This window comes from Corythoichthys intestinalis, chromosome 19 (assembly GCF_030265065.1).
Source record: "Corythoichthys intestinalis isolate RoL2023-P3 chromosome 19, ASM3026506v1, whole genome shotgun sequence".
NCBI lineage: Eukaryota > Metazoa > Chordata > Actinopteri > Syngnathiformes > Syngnathidae > Corythoichthys > Corythoichthys intestinalis.
In genome coordinates this window covers 44,077,535-44,102,818 of record NC_080413.1, presented here as the reverse complement: position 1 = coordinate 44,102,818, position 25,284 = coordinate 44,077,535, and positions in this window count along the sequence as shown.

Here is a 25,284-nt window from a genome sequence, read left to right as displayed (position 1 = left end):
TGTAATTTTGATGTTAACTCCCAAACCTCTGCGCAGAAGTCAACCAAACTTCACCCATTAGTGTATTTTATCACAATCTAGTAGTTACATGTGGAAATTTGGTTCTAGGACATTTGATTTGAGCGCAATCCTCAAACTTAGGTCAAAAAAGCCATTTAAGCCTTTTCACAGTGAGATCTATGCGATATGGCCGAGAAATGTAATTTTGATGTTAACTCCCAAACCGCTGCGCAGAAGTCAACCAAACTTCACCCAATAGTGTATTGTATCACATTCTAGTAGTTACATTTAAAAATTTCGTTCTAGGACATTTGGTTTGAGCGCAATCCTCAAACTTAGGTCAAAAAAGCCATTTAAGCCTTTTCACAGTGAGATCTATGCGATATGGCCGAGAAATGTAATTTTGATGTTAACTCCCAAACCGCTGCGCAGAAGTCAACCAAACTTCACCCAATAGTGTATTGTATCACAATCTAGTAGTTACATTTGAAAATTTTGTTCTAGGACATTTTGTTTGAACGCAATCATCAAACTTAATTAAAAAAGTCATTTAAGCCTTTTCACAGTGAGATCTATGCGATATGGCCGAGAAATGTAATTTTGATGTTTACTCCCAAACCGCTGCGCAGAAGTCAACCAAACTTCACCCAATTGTGTATTGTATCACAATCTAGTAGTTACATTTGAAAATTTTGTTCTAGGACATTTTGTTTGAGCGCAATCCTCAAACTTAGGTCAAAAAAGCCATTTAAGCCTTTTCACAGTGAGATCTATGCGATATGGCCGAGAAATGTAATTTTGATGTTAACTCCCAAACCGCTGCGCAGAAGTCAACCAAACTTCACCCAATAGTGTATTGTATCACAATCTAGTAGTTACATTTGAAAATTTTGTTCTAGGAAATTTTGTTTGAGCGCAATCATCAAACTTAATTAAAAAAGTCATTTAAGCCTTTTCACAGTGAGATCTATGCGATATGGCCGAGAAATGTAATTTTGATGTTAACTCCCAAACCGCTGCGCAGAAGTCAACCAAACTTCACCCATTAGTGTATTGTATCACATTCTAGTAGTTACATTTGAAAATTTCGTTCTAGGACATTTGGTTTGAGCGCAATCCTCAAACTTAGGTCAAAAAAGCCATTTAAGCCTTTTCACAGTGAGATCTATGCGATATGGCCGAGAAATGTAATTTTGATGTTAACTCCCAAACCGCTGCGCAGAAGTCAACCAAACTTCACCCAATAGTGTATTGTATCACAATCTAGTAGTTACATTTGAAAATTTTGTTCTAGGACATTTTGTTTGAACGCAATCATCAAACTTAATTAAAAAAGTCATTTAAGCCTTTTCACAGTGAGATCTATGCGATATGGCCGAGAAATGTAATTTTGATGTTAACTCCCAAACCGCTGCGCAGAAGTCAACCAAACTTCACCCAATAGTGTATTGTATCACAATCTAGTAGTTACATTTGAAAATTTTGTTCTAGGACATTTTGTTTGAACGCAATCATCAAACTTAATTAAAAAAGTCATTTAAGCCTTTTCACAGTGAGATCTATGCGATATGGCCGAGAAATGTAATTTTGATGTTTACTCCCAAACCGCTGCGCAGAAGTCAACCAAACTTCACCCAATAGTGTATTGTATCACAATCTAGTAGTTACATTTGAAAATTTTGTTCTAGGACATTTTGTTTGAGCGCAATCCTCAAACTTAGGTCAAAAAAGCCATTTAAGCCTTTTCACAGTGAGATCTATGCGATATGGCCGAGAAATGTAATTTTGATGTTAACTCCCAAACCGCTGCGCAGAAGTCAACCAAACTTCACCCAATAGTGTATTGTATCACAATCTAGTAGTTACATTTGAAAATTTTGTTCTAGGAAATTTTGTTTGAGCGCAATCATCAAACTTAATTAAAAAAGTCATTTAAGCCTTTTCACAGTGAGATCTATGCGATATGGCCGAGAAATGTAATTTTGATGTTAACTCCCAAACCGCTGCGCAGAAGTCAACCAAACTTCACCCATTAGTGTATTTTATCACAATCTAGTAGTTACAAATGGAAATTTGGTTCTAGGACATTTGATTTGAGCGCAATCCTCAAACTTAGGTCAAAAAAGCCATTTAAGCCTTTTCACAGTGAGATCTATGCGATATGGCCGAGAAATGTAATTTTGATGTTAACTCCCAAACCGCTGCGCAGAAGTCAACCAAACTTCACCCAATAGTGTATTGTATCACATTCTAGTAGTTACATTTGAAAATTTCGTTCTAGGACATTTGGTTTGAGCGCAATCCTCAAACTTAGGTCAAAAAAGCCATTTAAGCCTTTTCACAGTGAGATCTATGCGATATGGCCGAGAAATGTAATTTTGATGTTAACTCCCAAACCGCTGCGCAGAAGTCAACCAAACTTCACCCAATAGTGTATTGTATCACAATCTAGTAGTTACATTTGAAAATTTTGTTCTAGGAAATTTTGTTTGAGCGCAATCATCAAACTTAATTAAAAAAGTCATTTAAGCCTTTTCACAGTGAGATCTATGCGATATGGCCGAGAAATGTAATTTTGATGTTAACTCCCAAACCGCTGCGCAGAAGTCAACCAAACTTCACCCATTAGTGTATTTTATCACAATCTAGTAGTTACATGTGGAAATTTGGTTCTAGGACATTTGATTTGAGCGCAATCCTCAAACTTAGGTCAAAAAAGCCATTTAAGCCTTTTCACAGTGAGATCTATGCGATATGGCCGAGAAATGTAATTTTGATGTTAACTCCCAAACCGCTGCGCTGAAGTCAACCAAACTTCACCCAATAGTGTATTGTATCACATTCTAGTAGTTACATTTGAAAATTTCGTTCTAGGACATTTGGTTTGAGCGCAATCCTCAAACTTAGGTCAAAAAAGCCATTTAAGCCTTTTCACAGTGAGATCTATGCGATATGGCCGAGAAATGTAATTTTGATGTTAACTCCCAAACCGCTGCGCAGAAGTCAACCAAACTTCACCCAATAGTGTATTGTATCACAATCTAGTAGTTACATTTGAAAATTTTGTTCTAGGACATTTTGTTTGAACGCAATCATCAAACTTAATTAAAAAAGTCATTTAAGCCTTTTCACAGTGAGATCTATGCGATATGGCCGAAAAATGTAATTTTGATGTTAACTCCCAAACCGCTGCGCAGAAGTCAACCAAACTTCACCCATTAGTGTATTTTATCACAATCTAGTAGTTACATGTGGAAATTTGGTTCTAGGACATTTGATTTGAGCGCAATCCTCAAACTTAGGTCAAAAAAGCCATTTAAGCCTTTTCACAGTGAGATCTATGCGATATGGCCGAGAAATGTAATTTTGATGTTAACTCCCAAACCGCTGCGCAGAAGTCAACCAAACTTCACCCAATAGTGTATTGTATCACAATCTAGTAGTTACATTTAAAAATTTTGTTCTAGGACATTTTGTTTGAACGCAATCATCAAACAATTAAAAAAGTCATTTAAGCCTTTTCACAGTGAGATCTATGCGATATGGCCGAGAAATGTAATTTTGATGTTAACTCCCAAACCGCTGCGCAGAAGTCAACCAAACTTCACCCATTAGTGTATTGTATCACAATCTAGTAGTTACATGTGGAAATTTGGTTATAGGACATTTGATTTGAGCGCAATTCTCAAACTTAGGTCAAAAAAGCCATTTAAGCCTTTTCACAGTGAGATCTATGCGATATGGCCGAGAAATGTAATATTGATGTTAACTCCCAAACCGCTGCGCAGAAGTCAACCAAACTTCACCCAATAGTGTATTGTATCACAATCTAGTAGTTACATTTGAAAATTTTGTTCTAGGAAATTTTGTTTGAGCGCAATCATCAAACTTAATTAAAAAAGTCATTTAAGCCTTTTAACAGTGAGATCTATGCGATATGGCCGAGAAATGTAATTTTGATGTTAACTCCCAAACCGCTGCGCAGAAGTCAACCAAACTTCACCCATTAGTGTATTTTATCACAATCTAGTAGTTACATGTGGAAATTTGGTTCTAGGACATTTGATTTGAGCGCAATCCTCAAACTTAGGTCAAAAAAGCCATTTAAGCCTTTTCACAGTGAGATCTATGCGATATGGCCGAGAAATGTAATTTTGATGTTAACTCCCAAACCGCTGCGCAGAAGTCAACCAAACTTCACCCAATAGTGTATTGTATCACATTCTAGTAGTTACATTTGAAAATTTCGTTCTAGGACATTTGGTTTGAGCGCAATCCTCAAACTTAGGTCAAAAAAGCCATTTAAGCCTTTTCACAGTGAGATCTATGCGATATGGCCGAGAAATGTAATTTTGATGTTAACTCCCAAACCGCTGCGCAGAAGTCAACCAAACTTCACCCAATAGTGTATTGTATCACATTCTAGTAGTTACATTTAAAAATTTCGTTCTAGGACATTTGGTTTGAGCGCAATCCTCAAACTTAGGTCAAAAAAGCCATTTAAGCCTTTTCACAGTGAGATCTATGCGATATGGCCGAGAAATGTAATTTTGATGTTAACTCCCAAACCGCTGCGCAGAAGTCAACCAAACTTCACCCAATAGTGTATTGTATCACAATCTAGTAGTTACATTTGAAAATTTTGTTCTAGGACATTTTGTTTGAACGCAATCATCAAACTTAATTAAAAAAGTCATTTAAGCCTTTTCACAGTGAGATCTATGCGATATGGCCGAGAAATGTAATTTTGATGTTTACTCCCAAACCGCTGCGCAGAAGTCAACCAAACTTCACCCAATTGTGTATTGTATCACAATCTAGTAGTTACATTTGAAAATTTTGTTCTAGGACATTTTGTTTGAGCGCAATCCTCAAACTTAGGTCAAAAAAGCCATTTAAGCCTTTTCACAGTGAGATCTATGCGATATGGCCGAGAAATGTAATTTTGATGTTAACTCCCAAACCGCTGCGCAGAAGTCAACCAAACTTCACCCAATAGTGTATTGTATCACAATCTAGTAGTTACATTTGAAAATTTTGTTCTAGGAAATTTTGTTTGAGCGCAATCATCAAACTTAATTAAAAAAGTCATTTAAGCCTTTTCACAGTGAGATCTATGCGATATGGCCGAGAAATGTAATTTTGATGTTAACTCCCAAACCGCTGCGCAGAAGTCAACCAAACTTCACCCATTAGTGTATTTTATCACAATCTAGTAGTTACAAATGGAAATTTGGTTCTAGGACATTTGATTTGAGCGCAATCCTCAAACTTAGGTCAAAAAAGCCATTTAAGCCTTTTCACAGTGAGATCTATGCGATATGGCCGAGAAATGTAATTTTGATGTTAACTCCCAAACCGCTGCGCAGAAGTCAACCAAACTTCACCCAATAGTGTATTGTATCACATTCTAGTAGTTACATTTGAAAATTTCGTTCTAGGACATTTGGTTTGAGCGCAATCCTCAAACTTAGGTCAAAAAAGCCATTTAAGCCTTTTCACAGTGAGATCTATGCGATATGGCCGAGAAATGTAATTTTGATGTTAACTCCCAAACCGCTGCGCAGAAGTCAACCAAACTTCACCCAATAGTGTATTGTATCACAATCTAGTAGTTACATTTGAAAATTTTGTTCTAGGAAATTTTGTTTGAGCGCAATCATCAAACTTAATTAAAAAAGTCATTTAAGCCTTTTCACAGTGAGATCTATGCGATATGGCCGAGAAATGTAATTTTGATGTTAACTCCCAAACCGCTGCGCAGAAGTCAACCAAACTTCACCCATTAGTGTATTTTATCACAATCTAGTAGTTACATGTGGAAATTTGGTTCTAGGACATTTGATTTGAGCGCAATCCTCAAACTTAGGTCAAAAAAGCCATTTAAGCCTTTTCACAGTGAGATCTATGCGATATGGCCGAGAAATGTAATTTTGATGTTAACTCCCAAACCGCTGCGCTGAAGTCAACCAAACTTCACCCAATAGTGTATTGTATCACATTCTAGTAGTTACATTTGAAAATTTCGTTCTAGGACATTTGGTTTGAGCGCAATCCTCAAACTTAGGTCAAAAAAGCCATTTAAGCCTTTTCACAGTGAGATCTATGCGATATGGCCGAGAAATGTAATTTTGATGTTAACTCCCAAACCGCTGCGCAGAAGTCAACCAAACTTCACCCAATAGTGTATTGTATCACAATCTAGTAGTTACATTTGAAAATTTTGTTCTAGGACATTTTGTTTGAACGCAATCATCAAACTTAATTAAAAAAGTCATTTAAGCCTTTTCACAGTGAGATCTATGCGATATGGCCGAAAAATGTAATTTTGATGTTAACTCCCAAACCGCTGCGCAGAAGTCAACCAAACTTCACCCATTAGTGTATTTTATCACAATCTAGTAGTTACATGTGGAAATTTGGTTCTAGGACATTTGATTTGAGCGCAATCCTCAAACTTAGGTCAAAAAAGCCATTTAAGCCTTTTCACAGTGAGATCTATGCGATATGGCCGAGAAATGTAATTTTGATGTTAACTCCCAAACCGCTGCGCAGAAGTCAACCAAACTTCACCCAATAGTGTATTGTATCACAATCTAGTAGTTACATTTAAAAATTTTGTTCTAGGACATTTTGTTTGAACGCAATCATCAAACAATTAAAAAAGTCATTTAAGCCTTTTCACAGTGAGATCTATGCGATATGGCCGAGAAATGTAATTTTGATGTTAACTCCCAAACCGCTGCGCAGAAGTCAACCAAACTTCACCCATTAGTGTATTGTATCACAATCTAGTAGTTACATGTGGAAATTTGGTTATAGGACATTTGATTTGAGCGCAATTCTCAAACTTAGGTCAAAAAAGCCATTTAAGCCTTTTCACAGTGAGATCTATGCGATATGGCCGAGAAATGTAATATTGATGTTAACTCCCAAACCGCTGCGCAGAAGTCAACCAAACTTCACCCAATAGTGTATTGTATCACAATCTAGTAGTTACATTTGAAAATTTTGTTCTAGGAAATTTTGTTTGAGCGCAATCATCAAACTTAATTAAAAAAGTCATTTAAGCCTTTTAACAGTGAGATCTATGCGATATGGCCGAGAAATGTAATTTTGATGTTAACTCCCAAACCGCTGCGCAGAAGTCAACCAAACTTCACCCATTAGTGTATTTTATCACAATCTAGTAGTTACATGTGGAAATTTGGTTCTAGGACATTTGATTTGAGCGCAATCCTCAAACTTAGGTCAAAAAAGCCATTTAAGCCTTTTCACAGTGAGATCTATGCGATATGGCCGAGAAATGTAATTTTGATGTTAACTCCCAAACCGCTGCGCAGAAGTCAACCAAACTTCACCCAATAGTGTATTGTATCACATTCTAGTAGTTACATTTGAAAATTTCGTTCTAGGACATTTGGTTTGAGCGCAATCCTCAAACTTAGGTCAAAAAAGCCATTTAAGCCTTTTCACAGTGAGATCTATGCGATATGGCCGAGAAATGTAATTTTGATGTTAACTCCCAAACCGCTGCGCAGAAGTCAACCAAACTTCACCCAATAGTGTATTGTATCACAATCTAGTAGTTACATTTGAAAATTTTGTTCTAGGAAATTTTGTTTGAGCGCAATCATCAAACTTAATTAAAAAAGTCATTTAAGCCTTTTCACAGTGAGATCTATGCGATATGGCCGAGAAATGTAATTTTGATGTTAACTCCCAAACCGCTGCGCAGAAGTCAACCAAACTTCACCCATTAGTGTATTTTATCACAATCTAGTAGTTACATGTGGAAATTTGGTTCTAGGACATTTGATTTGAGCGCAATCCTCAAACTTAGGTCAAAAAAGCCATTTAAGCCTTTTCACAGTGAGATCTATGCGATATGGCCGAGAAATGTAATTTTGATGTTAACTCCCAAACCGCTGCGCTGAAGTCAACCAAACTTCACCCAATAGTGTATTGTATCACATTCTAGTAGTTACATTTGAAAATTTCGTTCTAGGACATTTGGTTTGAGCGCAATCCTCAAACTTAGGTCAAAAAAGCCATTTAAGCCTTTTCACAGTGAGATCTATGCGATATGGCCGAGAAATGTAATTTTGATGTTAACTCCCAAACCGCTGCGCAGAAGTCAACCAAACTTCACCCAATAGTGTATTGTATCACAATCTAGTAGTTACATTTGAAAATTTTGTTCTAGGACATTTTGTTTGAACGCAATCATCAAACTTAATTAAAAAAGTCATTTAAGCCTTTTCACAGTGAGATCTATGCGATATGGCCGAAAAATGTAATTTTGATGTTAACTCCCAAACCGCTGCGCAGAAGTCAACCAAACTTCACCCATTAGTGTATTTTATCACAATCTAGTAGTTACATGTGGAAATTTGGTTCTAGGACATTTGATTTGAGCGCAATCCTCAAACTTAGGTCAAAAAAGCCATTTAAGCCTTTTCACAGTGAGATCTATGCGATATGGCCGAGAAATGTAATTTTGATGTTAACTCCCAAACCGCTGCGCAGAAGTCAACCAAACTTCACCCAATAGTGTATTGTATCACAATCTAGTAGTTACATTTAAAAATTTTGTTCTAGGACATTTTGTTTGAACGCAATCATCAAACAATTAAAAAAGTCATTTAAGCCTTTTCACAGTGAGATCTATGCGATATGGCCGAGAAATGTAATTTTGATGTTAACTCCCAAACCGCTGCGCAGAAGTCAACCAAACTTCACCCATTAGTGTATTGTATCACAATCTAGTAGTTACATGTGGAAATTTGGTTATAGGACATTTGATTTGAGCGCAATTCTCAAACTTAGGTCAAAAAAGCCATTTAAGCCTTTTCACAGTGAGATCTATGCGATATGGCCGAGAAATGTAATATTGATGTTAACTCCCAAACCGCTGCGCAGAAGTCAACCAAACTTCACCCAATAGTGTATTGTATCACAATCTAGTAGTTACATTTGAAAATTTTGTTCTAGGAAATTTTGTTTGAGCGCAATCATCAAACTTAATTAAAAAAGTCATTTAAGCCTTTTAACAGTGAGATCTATGCGATATGGCCGAGAAATGTAATTTTGATGTTAACTCCCAAACCGCTGCGCAGAAGTCAACCAAACTTCACCCATTAGTGTATTTTATCACAATCTAGTAGTTACATGTGGAAATTTGGTTCTAGGACATTTGATTTGAGCGCAATCCTCAAACTTAGGTCAAAAAAGCCATTTAAGCCTTTTCACAGTGAGATCTATGCGATATGGCCGAGAAATGTAATTTTGATGTTCACTCCCAAACCGCTGCGCAGAAGTCAACCAAACTTCACCCAATAGTGTATTGTATCACAATCTAGTAGTTACATTTGAAAATTTTGTTCTAGGAAATTTTGTTTGAGCGCAATCATCAAACTTAATTAAAAAAGTCATTTAAGCCTTTTCACAGTGAGATCTATGCGATATGGCCGAGAAATGTAATTTTGATGTTAACTCCCGAACCGCTGCGCAGAAGTCAACCAAACTTCACCCATTAGTGTATTTTATCACAATCTAGTAGTTACATGTGGAAATTTGGTTCTAGGACATTTGATTTGAGCGCAATCCTCAAACTTAGGTCAAAAAAGCCATTTAAGCCTTTTCACAGTGAGATCTATGCGATATGGCCGAGAAATGTAATTTTGATGTTAACTCCCAAACCGCTGCGCAGAAGTCAACCAAACTTCACCCAATAGTGTATTGTATCACATTCTAGTAGTTACATTTGAAAATTTCGTTCTAGGACATTTGGTTTGAGCGCAATCCTCAAACTTAGGTCAAAAAAGCCATTTAAGCCTTTTCACAGTGAGATCTATGCGATATGGCCGAGAAATGTAATTTTGATGTTAACTCCCAAACCGCTGCGCAGAAGTCAACCAAACTTCACCCAATAGTGTATTGTATCACAATCTAGTAGTTACATTTGAAAATTTTGTTCTAGGACATTTTGTTTGAACGCAATCATCAAACTTAATTAAAAAAGTCATTTAAGCCTTTTCACAGTGAGATCTATGCGATATGGCCGAGAAATGTAATTTTGATGTTAACTCCCAAACCGCTGCGCAGAAGTCAACCAAACTTCACCCAATAGTGTATTGTATCACAATCTAGTAGTTACATTTGAAAATTTTGTTCTAGGACATTTTGTTTGAGCGCAATCCTCAAACTTAGGTCAAAAAAGCCATTTAAGCCTTTTCACAGTGAGATCTATACGATATGGCCGAGAAATGTAATTTTGATGTTAACTCCCAAACCGCTGCGCAGAAGTCAACCAAACTTCACCCATTAGTGTATTGTATCACAATCTAGTAGTTACATGTGGAAATTTGGTTCTAGGACATTTGATTTGAGCGCAATCCTCAAACTTAGGTCAAAAAAGCCATTTAAGCCTTTTCACAGTGAGATCTATGCGATATGGCCGAGAAATGTAATTTTGATGTTAACTCCCAAACCGCTGCGCAGAAGTCAACCAAACTTCACCCAATAGTGTATTGTATCACATTCTAGTAGTTACATTTTAAAATTTCGTTCAAGGACATTTGGTTTGAGCGCAATTATTAAACTTAGGTCAAAAAAGCCATTTAAGCCTTTTCACAGTGAGATCTATGCGATATGGCCGAGAAATGTAATTTTGATGTTAACTCCCAAACCGCTGCGCAGAAGTAAACCAAACTTCACCCATTAGTGTATTGTATCACAATCTAGTAGTTACATGTGGAAATTTGGTTCTAGGACATTTGATTTGAGCGCAATCCTCAAACTTAGGTCAAAAAAGCCATTTAAGCCTTTTCACAGTGAGATCTATGCGATATGGCCGAGAAATGTAATTTTGATGTTAACTCCCAAACCGCTGCGCAGAAGTCAACCAAACTTCACCCAATAGTGTATTGTATCACATTCTAGTAGTTACATTTGAAAATTTCGTTCTAGGACATTTGGTTTGAGCGCAATTATTAAACTTAGGTCAAAAAAGCCATTTAAGCCTTTTCACAGTGAGATCTATGCGATATGGCCGAGAAATGTAATTTTGATGTTAACTCCCAAACCGCTGCGCAGAAGTAAACCAAACTTCACCCATTAGTGTATTGTATCACAATCTAGTAGTTACATGTGGAAATTTGGTTCTAGGACATTTGATTTTAGCGCAATCCTCAAACTTAGGTCAAAAAAGCCATTTAAGCCTTTTCACAGTGAGATCTATGCGATATGGCCGAGAAATGTAATTTTGATGTTAACTCCCAAACCGCTGCGCAGAAGTCAACCAAACTTCACCCAATAGTGTATTGTATCACAATCTAGTAGTTACATTTGAAAATTTTGTTCTAGGAAATTTTGTTTGAGCGCAATCATCAAACTTAATTAAAAAAGTCATTTAAGCCTTTTCACAGTGAGATCTATGCGATATGGCCGAGAAATGTAATTTTGATGTTAACTCCCAAACCGCTGCGCAAAAGTCAACCAAACTTCACCCATTAGTGTATTGTATCACAATCTAGTAGTTACATGTGGAAATTTGGTTCTAGGACATTTGATTTGAGCGCAATCCTCAAACTTAGGTCAAAAAAGCCATTTAACCCTTTTCACAGTGAGATCTATGCGATATGGCCGAGAAATGTAATTTTGATGTTAACTCCCAAACCGCTGCGCAGAAGTCAACCAAACTTCACCCAATAGTGTATTGTATCACATTCTAGTAGTTACATTTTAAAATTTCGTTCTAGGACATTTGGTTTGAGCGCAATTATTAAACTTAGGTCAAAAAAGCCATTTAAGCCTTTTCACAGTGAGATCTATGCGATATGGCCGAGAAATGTAATTTTGATGTTAACTCCCAAACCGCTGCGCAGAAGTCAACCAAACTTCACCCAATAGTGTATTGTATCACAATCTAGTAGTTACATTTGAAAATTTTGTTCTAGGACATTTTGTTTGAATGCAATCATCAAACTTAATTAAAAAAGTCATTTAAGCCTTTTCACAGTGAGATCTATGCGATATGGCCGAGAAATGTAATTTTGATGTTAACTCCCAAACCGCTGCGCAGAAGTCAACCAAACTTCACCCAATAGTGTATTGTATCACATTCTAGTAGTTACATTTTAAAATTTCGTTCAAGGACATTTGGTTTGAGCGCAATTATTAAACTTAGGTCAAAAAAGCCATTTAAGCCTTTTCACAGTGAGATCTATGCGATATGGCCGAGAAATGTAATTTTGATGTTAACTCCCAAACCGCTGCGCAGAAGTAAACCAAACTTCACCCATTAGTGTATTGTATCACAATCTAGTAGTTACATGTGGAAATTTGGTTCTAGGACATTTGATTTGAGCGCAATCCTCAAACTTAGGTCAAAAAAGCCATTTAAGCCTTTTCACAGTGAGATCTATGCGATATGGCCGAGAAATGTAATTTTGATGTTAACTCCCAAACCGCTGCGCAGAAGTCAACCAAATTTCACCCAATAGTGTATTGTATCACATTCTAGTAGTTACATTTGAAAATTTCGTTCTAGGACATTTGGTTTGAGCGCAATTATTAAACTTAGGTCAAAAAAGCCATTTAAGCCTTTTCACAGTGAGATCTATGCGATATGGCCGAGAAATGTAATTTTGATGTTAACTCCCAAACCGCTGCGCAGAAGTAAACCAAACTTCACCCATTAGTGTATTGTATCACAATCTAGTAGTTACATGTGGAAATTTGGTTCTAGGACATTTGATTTTAGCGCAATCCTCAAACTTAGGTCAAAAAAGCCATTTAAGCCTTTTCACAGTGAGATCTATGCGATATGGCCGAGAAATGTAATTTTGATGTTAACTCCCAAACCGCTGCGCAGAAGTAAACCAAACTTCACCCAATAGTGTATTGTATCACAATCTAGTAGTTACATTTGAAAATTTTGTTTTAGGAAATTTTGTTTGAGCGCAATCATCAAACTTAATTAAAAAAGTCATTTAAGCCTTTTCACAGTGAGATCTATGCGATATGGCCGAGAAATGTAATTTTGATGTTAACTCCCAAACCGCTGCGCAGAAGTCAACCAAACTTCACCCAATAGTGTATTGTATCACAATCTAGTAGTTACATTTGAAAATTTTGTTCTAAGACATTTTGTTTGAACGCAATCATCAAACTTAATTAAAAAAGTCATTTAAGCCTTTTCACAGTGAGATCTATGCGATATGGCCGAGAAATGTAATTTTGATGTTAACTCCCAACCCGCTGCGCAGAAGTCAACCAAACTTCACCCAATAGTGTATTGTATCACAATCTAGTAGTTACATTTAAAAATTTTGTTCTAGGACATTTTGTTTGAGCGCAATCCTCAAACTTAGGTCAAAAAAGCCATTTAAGCCTTTTCACAGTGAGATCTATGCGATATGGCCGAGAAATGTAATTTTGATGTTAACTCCCAAACCGCTGCGCAGAAGTCAACCAAACTTCACCCAATAGTGTATTGTATCACAATCTAGTAGTTACATTTGAAAAATTTGTTCTAGGACATTTTGTTTGAACGCAATCATCAAACTTAATTAAAAAAGTCATTTAAGCCTTTTCACAGTGAGATCTATGCGATATGGCCGAGAAATGTAATTTTGATGTTAACTCCCAAACCGCTGCGCAGAAGTCAACCAAACTTCACCCAATAGTGTATTGTATCACAATCTAGTAGTTACATTTGAAAATTTTGTTCTAGAAAATTTTGTTTGAGCGCAATCATCAAAATTAAAAAAGTCATTTAAGCCTTTTCACAGTGAGATCTATGCGATATGGCCGAGAAATGTAATTTTGATGTTAACTCCCAAACCGCTGCGCAGAAGTCAACCAAACTTCACCCATTAGTGTATTTTATCACAATCTAGTAGTTACATGTGGAAATTTGGTTCTAGGACATTTGATTTGAGCGCAATCCTCAAACTTAGGTCAAAAAAGCCATTTAAGCCTTTTCACAGTGAGATCTATGCGATATGGCCGAGAAATGTAATTTTGATGTTAACTCCCAAACCGCTGCGCAGAAGTCAACCAAACTTCACCCAATAGTGTATTGTATCACAATCTAGTAGTTACATTTAAAAATTTTGTTCTAGGACATTTTGTTTGAACGCAATCATCAAACTTAATTAAAAAAGTCATTTAAGCCTTTTCACAGTGAGATCTATGCGATATGGCCGAGAAATGTAATTTTGATGTTAACTCCCAAACCGCTGCGCAGAAGTCAACCAAACTTCACCCATTAGTGTATTGTATCACAATCTAGTAGTTACATGTGGAAATTTGGTTCTAGGACATTTGATTTGAGCGCAATCCTCAAACTTAGATCAAAAAAGCCATTTAAGCCTTTTCACAGTGAGATCTATGCGATATGGCCGAGAAATGTAATTTTGATGTTAACTCCCAAACCGCTGCGCAGAAGTCAACCAAACTTCACCCAATAGTGTATTGTATCACAATCTAGTAGTTACATTTGAAAATTTTGTTCTAGGAAATTTTGTTTGAGCGCAATCATCAAACTTAATTAAAAAAGTCATTTAAGCCTTTTCAAAGTGAGATCTATGCGATATGGCCGAGAAATGTAATTTTGATGTTAACTCCCAAACCGCTGCGCAGAAGTCAACCAAACTTCACCCATTAGTGTATTTTATCACAATCTAGTAGTTACATGTGGAAATTTGGTTCTAGGACATTTGATTTGAGCGCAATCCTCAAACTTAGGTCAAAAAAGCCATTTAAGCCTTTTCACAGTGAGATCTATGCGATATGGCCGAGAAATGTAATTTTGATGTTAACTCCCAAACCGCTGCGCAGAAGTCAACCAAACTTCACCCAATAGTGTATTGTATCACATTCTAGTAGTTACATTTGAAAATTTCGTTCTAGGACATTTGGTTTGAGCGCAATCCTCAAACTTAGGTCAAAAAAGCCATTTAAGCCTTTTCACAGTGAGATCTATGCGATATGGTAGAGAAATGTAATTTTGATGTTAACTCCCAAACCGCTGCGCAGAAGTCAACCAAACTTCACCCAATAGTGTATTGTATCACAATCTAGTAGTTACATTTGAAAATTTTGTTCTAGGACATTTTGTTTGAACGCAATCATCAAACTTAATTAAAAAAGTCATTTAAGCCTTTTCACAGTGAGATCTATGCGATATGGCCGAGAAATGTAATTTTGATGTTTACTCCCAAACCGCTGCGCAGAAGTCAACCAAACTTCACCCAATAGTGTATTGTATCACAATCTAGTAGTTACATTTGAAAATTTTGTTCTAGGACATTTTGTTTGAGCGCAATCCTCAAACTTAGGTCAAAAAAGCCATTTAAGCCTTTTCACAGTGAGATCTATGCGATATGGCCGAGAAATGTAATTTTGATGTTAACTCCCAAACCGCTGCGCAGAAGTCAACCAAACTTCACCCAATAGTGTATTGTATCACAATCTAGTAGTTACATTTGAAAATTTTGTTCTAGGACATTTTGTTTGAACGCAATCATCAAACTTAATTAAAAAAGTCATTTAAGCCTTTTCACAGTGAGATCTATGCGATATGGCCGAGAAATGTAATTTTGATGTTAACTCCCAAACCGCTGCGCAGAAGTCAACCAAACTTCCCCCAATAGTGTATTGTATCACAATCTAGTAGTTACATTTGAAAATTTTGTTCTAGGAAATTTTGTTTGAGCGCAATCATCAAACTTAATTAAAAAAGTCATTTAAGCCTTTTCACAGTGAGATCTATGCGATATGGCCGAGAAATGTAATTTTGATGTTAACTCCCAAACCGCTGCGCAGAAGTCAACCAAACTTCACCCATTAGTGTATTTTATCACAATCTAGTAGTTACATGTGGAAATTTGGTTCTAGGACATTTGATTTGAGCGCAATCCTCAAACTTAGGTCAAAAAAGCCATTTAAGCCTTTTCACAGTGAGATCTATGCGATATGGCCGAGAAATGTAATTTTGATGTTAACTCCCAAACCGCTGCGCAGAAGTCAACCAAACTTCACCCAATAGTGTATTGTATCACAATCTAGTAGTTACATTTGAAAATTTTGTTCTAGGAAATTTTGTTTGAGCGCAATCATCAAACTTAATTAAAAAAGTCATTTAAGCCTTTTCACAGTGAGATCTATGCGATATGGCCGAGAAATGTAATTTTGATGTTAACTCCCAAACCGCTGCGCAGAAGTCAACCAAACTTCACCCATTAGTGTATTTTATCACAATCTAGTAGTTACATGTGGAAATTTGGTTCTAGGACATTTGATTTGAGCGCAATCCTCAAACTTAGGTCAAAAAAGCCATTTAAGCCTTTTCACAGTGAGATCTATGCGATATGGCCGAGAAATGTAATTTTGATGTTAACTCCCAAACCGCTGCGCAGAAGTCAACCAAACTTCACCCAATAGTGTATTGTATCACAATCTAGTAGTTACATTTAAAAATTTTGTTCTAGGACATTTTGTTTGAACGCAATCATCAAACTTAATTAAAAAAGTCATTTAAGCCTTTTCACAGTGAGATCTAGGCGATATGGCCGAGAAATGTAATTTTGATGTTAACTCCCAAACCGCTGCGCAGAAGTCAACCAAACTTCACCCATTAGTGTATTGTATCACAATCTAGTAGTTACATGTGGAAATTTGGTTATAGGACATTTGATTTGAGCGCAATCCTCAAACTTAGGTCAAAAAAGCCATTTAAGCCTTTTCACAGTGAGATCTATGCGATATGGCCGAGAAATGTAATTTTGATGTTAACTCCCAAACCGCTGCGCAGAAGTCAACCAAACTTCACCCAATAGTGTATTGTATCACAATCTAGTAGTTACATTTGAAAATTTTGTTCTAGGAAATTTTGTTTGAGCGCAATCATCAAACTTAATTAAAAAAGTCATTTAAGCCTTTTCACAGTGAGATCTATGCGATATGGCCGAGAAATGTAATTTTGATGTTAACTCCCAAACCGCTGCGCAGAAGTCAACCAAACTTCACCCATTAGTGTATTTTATCACAATCTAGTAGTTACATGTGGAAATTTTGTTCTAGGACATTTGATTTGAGCGCAATCCTCAAACTTAGGTCAAAAAAGCCATTTAAGCCTTTTCACAGTGAGATCTATGCGATATGGCCGAGAAATGTAATTTTGATGTTCACTCCCAAACCGCTGCGCAGAAGTCAACCAAACTTCACCCAATAGTGTATTGTATCACAATCTAGTAGTTACATTTGAAAATTTTGTTCTAGGAAATTTTGTTTGAGCGCAATCATCAAACTTAATTAAAAAAGTCATTTAAGCCTTTTCACAGTGAGATCTATGCGATATGGCCGAGAAATGTAATTTTGATGTTAACTCCCAAACCGCTGCGCAGAAGTCAACCAAACTTCACCCATTAGTGTATTTTATCACAATCTAGTAGTTACAAATGGAAATTTGGTTCTAGGACATTTGATTTGAGCGCAATCCTCAAACTTAGGTCAAAAAAGCCATTTAAGCCTTTTCACAGTGAGATCTATGCGATATGGCCGAGAAATGTAATTTTGATGTTAACTCCCAAACCGCTGCGCAGAAGTCAACCAAACTTCACCCAATAGTGTATTGTATCACATTCTAGTAGTTACATTTGAAAATTTCGTTCTAGGACATTTGGTTTGAGCGCAATCCTCAAACTTAGGTCAAAAAAGCCATTTAAGCCTTTTCACAGTGAGATCTATGCGATATGGCCGAGAAATGTAATTTTGATGTTAACTCCCAAACCGCTGCGCAGAAGTCAACCAAACTTCACCCAATAGTGTATTGTATCACAATCTAGTAGTTACATTTGAAAATTTTGTTCTAGGAAATTTTGTTTGAGCGCAATCATCAAACTTAATTAAAAAAGTCATTTAAGCCTTTTCACAGTGAGATCTATGCGATATGGCCGAGAAATGTAATTTTGATGTTAACTCCCAAACCGCTGCGCAGAAGTTAACCAAACTTCACCCATTAGTGTATTTTATCACAATCTAGTAGTTACATGTGGAAATTTGGTTCTAGGACATTTGATTTGAGCGCAATCCTCAAACTTAGGTCAAAAAAGCCATTTAAGCCTTTTCACAGTGAGATCTATGCGATATGGCCGAGAAATGTAATTTTGATGTTAACTCCCAAACCGCTGCGCAGAAGTCAACCAAACTTCACCCAATAGTGTATTGTATCACATTCTAGTAGTTACATTTGAAAATTTCGTTCTAGGACATTTGGTTTGAGCGCAATCCTCAAACTTAGGTCAAAAAAGCCATTTAAGCCTTTTCACAGTGAGATCTATGCGATATGGCCGAGAAATGTAATTTTGATGTTAACTCCCAAACCGCTGCGCAGAAGTCAACCAAACTTCACCCAATAGTGTATTGTATCACAATCTAGTAGTTACATTTGAAAATTTTGTTCTAGGAAATTTTGTTTGAGCGCAATCATCAAACTTAGGTCAAAAAAGCCATTTAAGCCTTTTCACAGTGAGATCTATGCGATATGGCCGAGAAATGTAATTTTGATGTTAACTCCCAAACCGCTGCGCAGAAGTCAACCAAACTTCACCCAATAGTGTATTGTATCACAATCTAGTAGTTACATTTAAAAATTTTGTTCTAGGACATTTTTTTTGAACGCAATCATCAAACTTAATTAAAAAAGTCATTTAAGCCTTTTCACAGTGAGATCTATGCGATATGGCCGAGAAATGTAATTTTGATGTTAACTCCCAAACCGCTGCGCAGAAGTCAACCAAACTTCACCCATTAGTGTATTGTATCACAATCTAGTAGTTACATGTGGAAATTTGGTTATAGGACATTTGATTTGAGCGCAATCCTCAAACTTAGGTCAAAAAAGCCATTTAAGCCTTTTCACAGTGAGATCTATGCGATATGGCCGAGAAATGTAATTTTGATGTTAACTCCCAAACCGCTGCGCAGAAGTCAACCAAACTTCACCCAATAGTGTATTGTATCACAATCTAGTAGTTACATTTGAAAATTTTGTTCTAGGAAATTTTGTTTGAGCGCAATCATCAAACTTAATTAAAAAAGTCATTTAAGCCTTTTCACAGTGAGATCTATGCGATATGGCCGAGAAATGTAATTTTGATGTTAACTCCCAAACCGCTGCGCAGAAGTCAACCAAACTTCACCCATTAGTGTATTTTATCACAATCTAGTAGTTACATGTGGAAATTTGGTTCTAGGACATTTGATTTGAGCGCAATCCTCAAACTTAGGTCAAAAAAGCCATTTAAGCCTTTTCACAGTGAGATCTATGCGATATGGCCGAGAAATGTAATTTTGATGTTCACTCCCAAACCGCTGCGCAGAAGTCAACCAAACTTCACCCAATAGTGTATTGTATCACAATCTAGTAGTTACATTTGAAAATTTTGTTCTAGGAAATTTTGTTTGAGCGCAATCATCAAACTTAATTAAAAAAGTCATTTAAGCCTTTTCACAGTGAGATCTATGCGATATGGCCGAGAAATGTAATTTTGATGTTAACTCCCAAACCGCTGCGCAGAAGTCAACCAAACTTCACCCAATAGTGTATTGTATCACAATCTAGTAGTTAAATTTAAAATTTTGTTCTAGGAAATTTTGTTTGAGCGCAATCATCAAACTTAATTAAAAAAGTCATTTAAGCCTTTTCACAGTGAGATCTATGCGATATGGCCGAGAAATGTAATTTTAATGTTAACTCCCAAACCGCTGCGCAGAAGTCAACCAAACTTCACCCATTAGTGTATTTTATCACAATCTAGTAGTTACATGTGGAAATTTGGTTCTAGGACATTTGATTTGAGCGCAATCCTCAAACTTAGGTCAAAAAAGCCATTTAAGCCTTTTCACAGTGAGATCTATGCGATATGGCCGAGAAATGTAATTTTGATGTTAACTCCCAAACCGCTGCGCAGAAGTCAACCAAACTTCACCCAATAGTGTATTGTATCACAATCTAGTAGTTACATTTGAAAATTTTGTTCTAGAACATTTTGTTTGAATGCAATCATCAAACTTAATTAAAAAAGTCATTTAAGCCTTTTCACAGTGAGATCTATGCGATATGGCCGAGAAATGTAATTTTGATGTTAACTCCCAAACCGCTGCGCAGAAGTCAACCAAACTTCACCCAATAGTGTATTGTATCACAATCTAGTAGTTACATTTAAAAATTTTGTTCTAGGACATTTTGTTTGAACGCAATCATCAAACTTAATTAAAAAAGTCATTTAAGCCTTTTCACAGTGAGATCTATGCGATATGGCCGAGAAATGTAATTTTGATGTTAACTCCCAAACCGCTGCGCAGAAGTCAACCAAACTTCACCCAATAGTGTATTGTATCACAATCTAGTAGTTAAATTTAAAATTTTGTTCTAGGAAATTTTGTTTGAGCGCAATCATCAAACTTAATTAAAAAAGTCATTTAAGCCTTTTCACAGTGAGATCTATGCGATATGGCCGAGAAATGTAATTTTGATGTTAACTCCCAAACCGCTGCGCAGAAGTCAACCAAACTTCACCCAATAGTGTATTGTATCACAATCTAGTAGTTACATTTGAAAATTTTGTTCTAGGAAATTTTGTTTGAGCGCAATCATCAAACTTAATTAAAAAAGTCATTTAAGCCTTTTCACAGTGAGATCTATGCGATATGGCCGAGAAATGTAATTTTGATGTTAACTCCCAAACCGCTGCGCAGAAGTCAACCAAACTTCACCCATTAGTGTATTTTATCACAATCTAGTAGTTACATGTGGAAATTTGGTTCTAGGACATTTGATTTGAGCGCAATCCTCAAACTTAGGTCAAAAAAGCCATTTAAGCCTTTTCACAGTGAGATCTATGCGATATGGCCGAGAAATGTAATTTTGATGTTAACTCCCAAACCGCTGCGCAGAAGTCAACCAAACTTCACCCAATAGTGTATTGTATCACATTCTAGTAGTTACATTTGAAAATTTCGTTCTAGGACATTTGGTTTGAGCGCAATCCTCAAACTTAGGTCAAAAAAGCCATTTAAGCCTTTTCACAGTGAGATCTATGCGATATGGCCGAGAAATGTAATTTTGATGTTAACTCCCAAACCGCTGCGCAGAAGTCAACCAAACTTCACCCAATAGTGTATTGTATCACAATCTAGTAGTTACATTTGAAAATTTTGTTCTAGGACATTTTGTTTGAACGCAATCATCAAACTTAATTAAAAAAGTCATTTAAGCCTTTTCACAGTGAGATCTATGCGATATGGTCGAGAAATGTAATTTTGATGTTTACTCCCAAACCGCTGCGCAGAAGTCAACCAAACTTCACCCAATAGTGTATTGTATCACAATCTAGTAGTTACATTTGAAAATTTTGTTCTAGGACATTTTGTTTGAGCGCAATCCTCAAACTTAGGTCAAAAAAGCCATTTAAGCCTTTTCACAGTGAGATCTATGCGATATGGCCGAGAAATGTAATTTTGATGTTAACTCCCAAACCGCTGCGCAGAAGTCAACCAAACTTCACCCAATAGTGTATTGTATCACAATCTAGTAGTTAAATTTAAAATTTTGTTCTAGGAAATTTTGTTTGAGCGCAATCATCAAACTTAATTAAAAAAGTCATTTAAGCCTTTTCACAGTGAGATCTATGCGATATGGCCGAGAAATGTAATTTTGATGTTAACTCCCAAACCGCTGCGCAGAAGTCAACCAAACTTCACCCAATAGTGTATTGTATCACAATCTAGTAGTTACATTTGAAAATTTTGTTCTAGGAAATTTTGTTTGAGCGCAATCATCAAACTTAATTAAAAAAGTCATTTAAGCCTTTTCACAGTGAGATCTATGCGATATGGCCGAGAAATGTAATTTTGATGTTAACTCCCAAACCGCTGCGCAGAAGTCAACCAAACTTCACCCATTAGTGTATTTTATCACAATCTAGTAGTTACATGTGGAAATTTGGTTCTAGGACATTTGATTTGAGCGCAATCCTCAAACTTAGGTCAAAAAAGCCATTTAAGCCTTTTCACAGTGAGATCTATGCGATATGGCCGAGAAATGTAATTTTGATGTTAACTCCCAAACCGCTGCGCAGAAGTCAACCAAACTTCACCCAATAGTGTATTGTATCACATTCTAGTAGTTACATTTGAAAATTTCGTTCTAGGACATTTGGTTTGAGCGCAATCCTCAAACTTAGGTCAAAAAAGCCATTTAAGCCTTTTCACAGTGAGATCTATGCGATATGGCCGAGAAATGTAATTTTGATGTTAACTCCCAAACCGCTGCGCAGAAGTCAACCAAACTTCACCCAATAGTGTATTGTATCACAATCTAGTAGTTACATTTGAAAATTTTGTTCTAGGACATTTTGTTTGAACGCAATCATCAAACTTAATTAAAAAAGTCATTTAAGCCTTTTCACAGTGAGATCTATGCGATATGGCCGAGAAATGTAATTTTGATGTTTACTCCCAAACCGCTGCGCAGAAGTCAACCAAACTTCACCCAATAGTGTATTGTATCACAATCTAGTAGTTACATTTGAAAATTTTGTTCTAGGACATTTTGTTTGAGCGCAATCCTCAAACTTAGGTCAAAAAAGCCATTTAAGCCTTTTCACAGTGAGATCTATGCGATATGGCCGAGAAATGTAATTTTGATGTTAACTCCCAAACCGCTGCGCAGAAGTCAACCAAACTTCACCCAATAGTGTATTGTATCACAATCTAGTAGTTACATTTGAAAATTTTGTTCTAGGACATTTTGTTTGAACGCAATCATCAAACTTAATTAAAAAAGTCATTTAAGCCTTTTCACAGTGAGATCTATGCGATATGGCCGAGAAATGTAATTTTGATGTTAACTCCCAAACCGCTGCGCAGAAGTCAACCAAACTTCACCCAATAGTGTATTGTATCACAATCTAGTAGTTACATTTGAAAATTTTGTTCTAGGAAATTTTGTTTGAGCGCAATCATCAAACTTAATTAAAAAAGTCATTTAAGCCTTTTCACAGTGAGATCTATGCGATATGGCCGAGAAATGTAATTTTGATGTTAACTCCCAAACCGCTGCGCAGAAGTAAACCAAACTTCACCCATTAGTGTATTGTATCACAATCTAGTAGTTACATGTGGAAATTTGGTTCTAGGACATTTGATTTTAGCGCAATCCTCAAACTTAGGTCAAAAAAGCCATTTAAGCCTTTTCACAGTGAGATCTATGCGATATGGCCGAGAAATGTAATTTTGATGTTAACTCCCAAACCGCTGCGCAGAAGTCAACCAAACTTCACCCAATAGTGTATTGTATCACAATCTAGTAGTTACATTTGAAAATTTTGTTCTAGGAAATTTTGTTTGAGCGCAATCATCAAACTTAATTAAAAAAGTCATTTAAGCCTTTTCACAGTGAGATCTATGCGATATGGCCGAGAAATGTAATTTTGATGTTAACTCCCAAACCGCTGCGCAAAAGTCAACCAAACTTCACCCATTAGTGTATTGTATCACAATCTAGTAGTTACATGTGGAAATTTGGTTCTAGGACATTTGATTTGAGCGCAATCCTCAAACTTAGGTCATAAAAGCCATTTAAGCCTTTTCACAGTGAGATCTATGCGATATGGCCGAGAAATGTAATTTTGATGTTAACTCCCAAACCGCTGCGCAGAAGTCAACCAAACTTCACCCAATAGTGTATTGTATCACATTCTAGTAGTTACATTTTAAAATTTCGTTCTAGGACATTTGGTTTGAGCGCAATTATTAAACTTAGGTCAAAAAAGCCATTTAAGCCTTTTCACAGTGAGATCTATGCGATATGGCCGAGAAATGTAATTTTGATGTTAACTCCCAAACCGCTGCGCAGAAGTCAACCAAACTTCACCCAATAGTGTATTGTATCACAATCTAGTAGTTACATTTGAAAATTTTGTTCTAGGACATTTTGTTTGAATGCAATCATCAAACTTAATTAAAAAAGTCATTTAAGACTTTTCACAGTGAGATCTATGCGATATGGCCGAGAAATGTAATTTTGATGTTAACTCCCAAACCGCTGCGCAGAAGTCAACCAAACTTCACCCAATACTGTATTGTATCACATTCTAGTAGTTACATTTTAAAATTTCGTTCAAGGACATTTGGTTTGAGCGCAATTATTAAACTTAGGTCAAAAAAGCCATTTAAGCCTTTTCACAGTGAGATCTATGCGATATGGCCGAGAAATGTAATTTTGATGTTAACTCCCAAACCGCTGCGCAGAAGTAAACCAAACTTCACCCATTAGTGTATTGTATCACATTCTAGTAGTTACATTTGAAAATTTCATTCTAGGACATTTGGTTTGAGCGCAATTATTAAACTTAGGTCAAAAAAGCCATTTAAGCCTTTTCACAGTGAGATCTATGCGATATGGCCGAGAAATGTAATTTTGATGTTAACTCCCAAACCGCTGCGCAGAAGTAAACCAAACTTCACCCATTAGTGTATTGTATCACAATCTAGTAGTTACATGTGGAAATTTGGTTCTAGGACATTTGATTTTAGCGCAATCCTCAAACTTAGGTCAAAAAAGCCATTTAAGCCTTTTCACAGTGAGATCTATGCGATATGGCCGAGAAATGTAATTTTGATGTTAACTCCCAAACCGCTGCGCAGAAGTAAACCAAACTTCACCCAATAGTGTATTGTATCACAATCTAGTAGTTACATTTGAAAATTTTGTTTTAGGAAATTTTGTTTGAGCGCAATCATCAAACTTAATTAAAAAAGTCATTTAAGCCTTTTCACAGTGAGATCTATGCGATATGGCCGAGAAATGTAATTTTGATGTTAACTCCCAAACCGCTGCGCAGAAGTCAACCAAACTTCACCCAATAGTGTATTGTATCACAATCTAGTAGTTACATTTGAAAATTTTGTTCTAGGACATTTTGTTTGAACGCAATCATCAAACTTAATTAAAAAAGTCATTTAAGCCTTTTCACAGTGAGATCTATGCGATATGGCCGAGAAATGTAATTTTGATGTTAACTCCCAAACCGCTGCGCAGAAGTCAACCAAACTTCACCCAATAGTGTATTGTATCACAATCTAGTAGTTACATTTAAAAAATTTTGTTCTAGGACATTTTGTTTGAGCGCAATCCTCAAACTTAGGTCAAAAAAGCCATTTAAGCCTTTTCACAGTGAGATCTATGCGATATGGCCGAGAAATGTAATT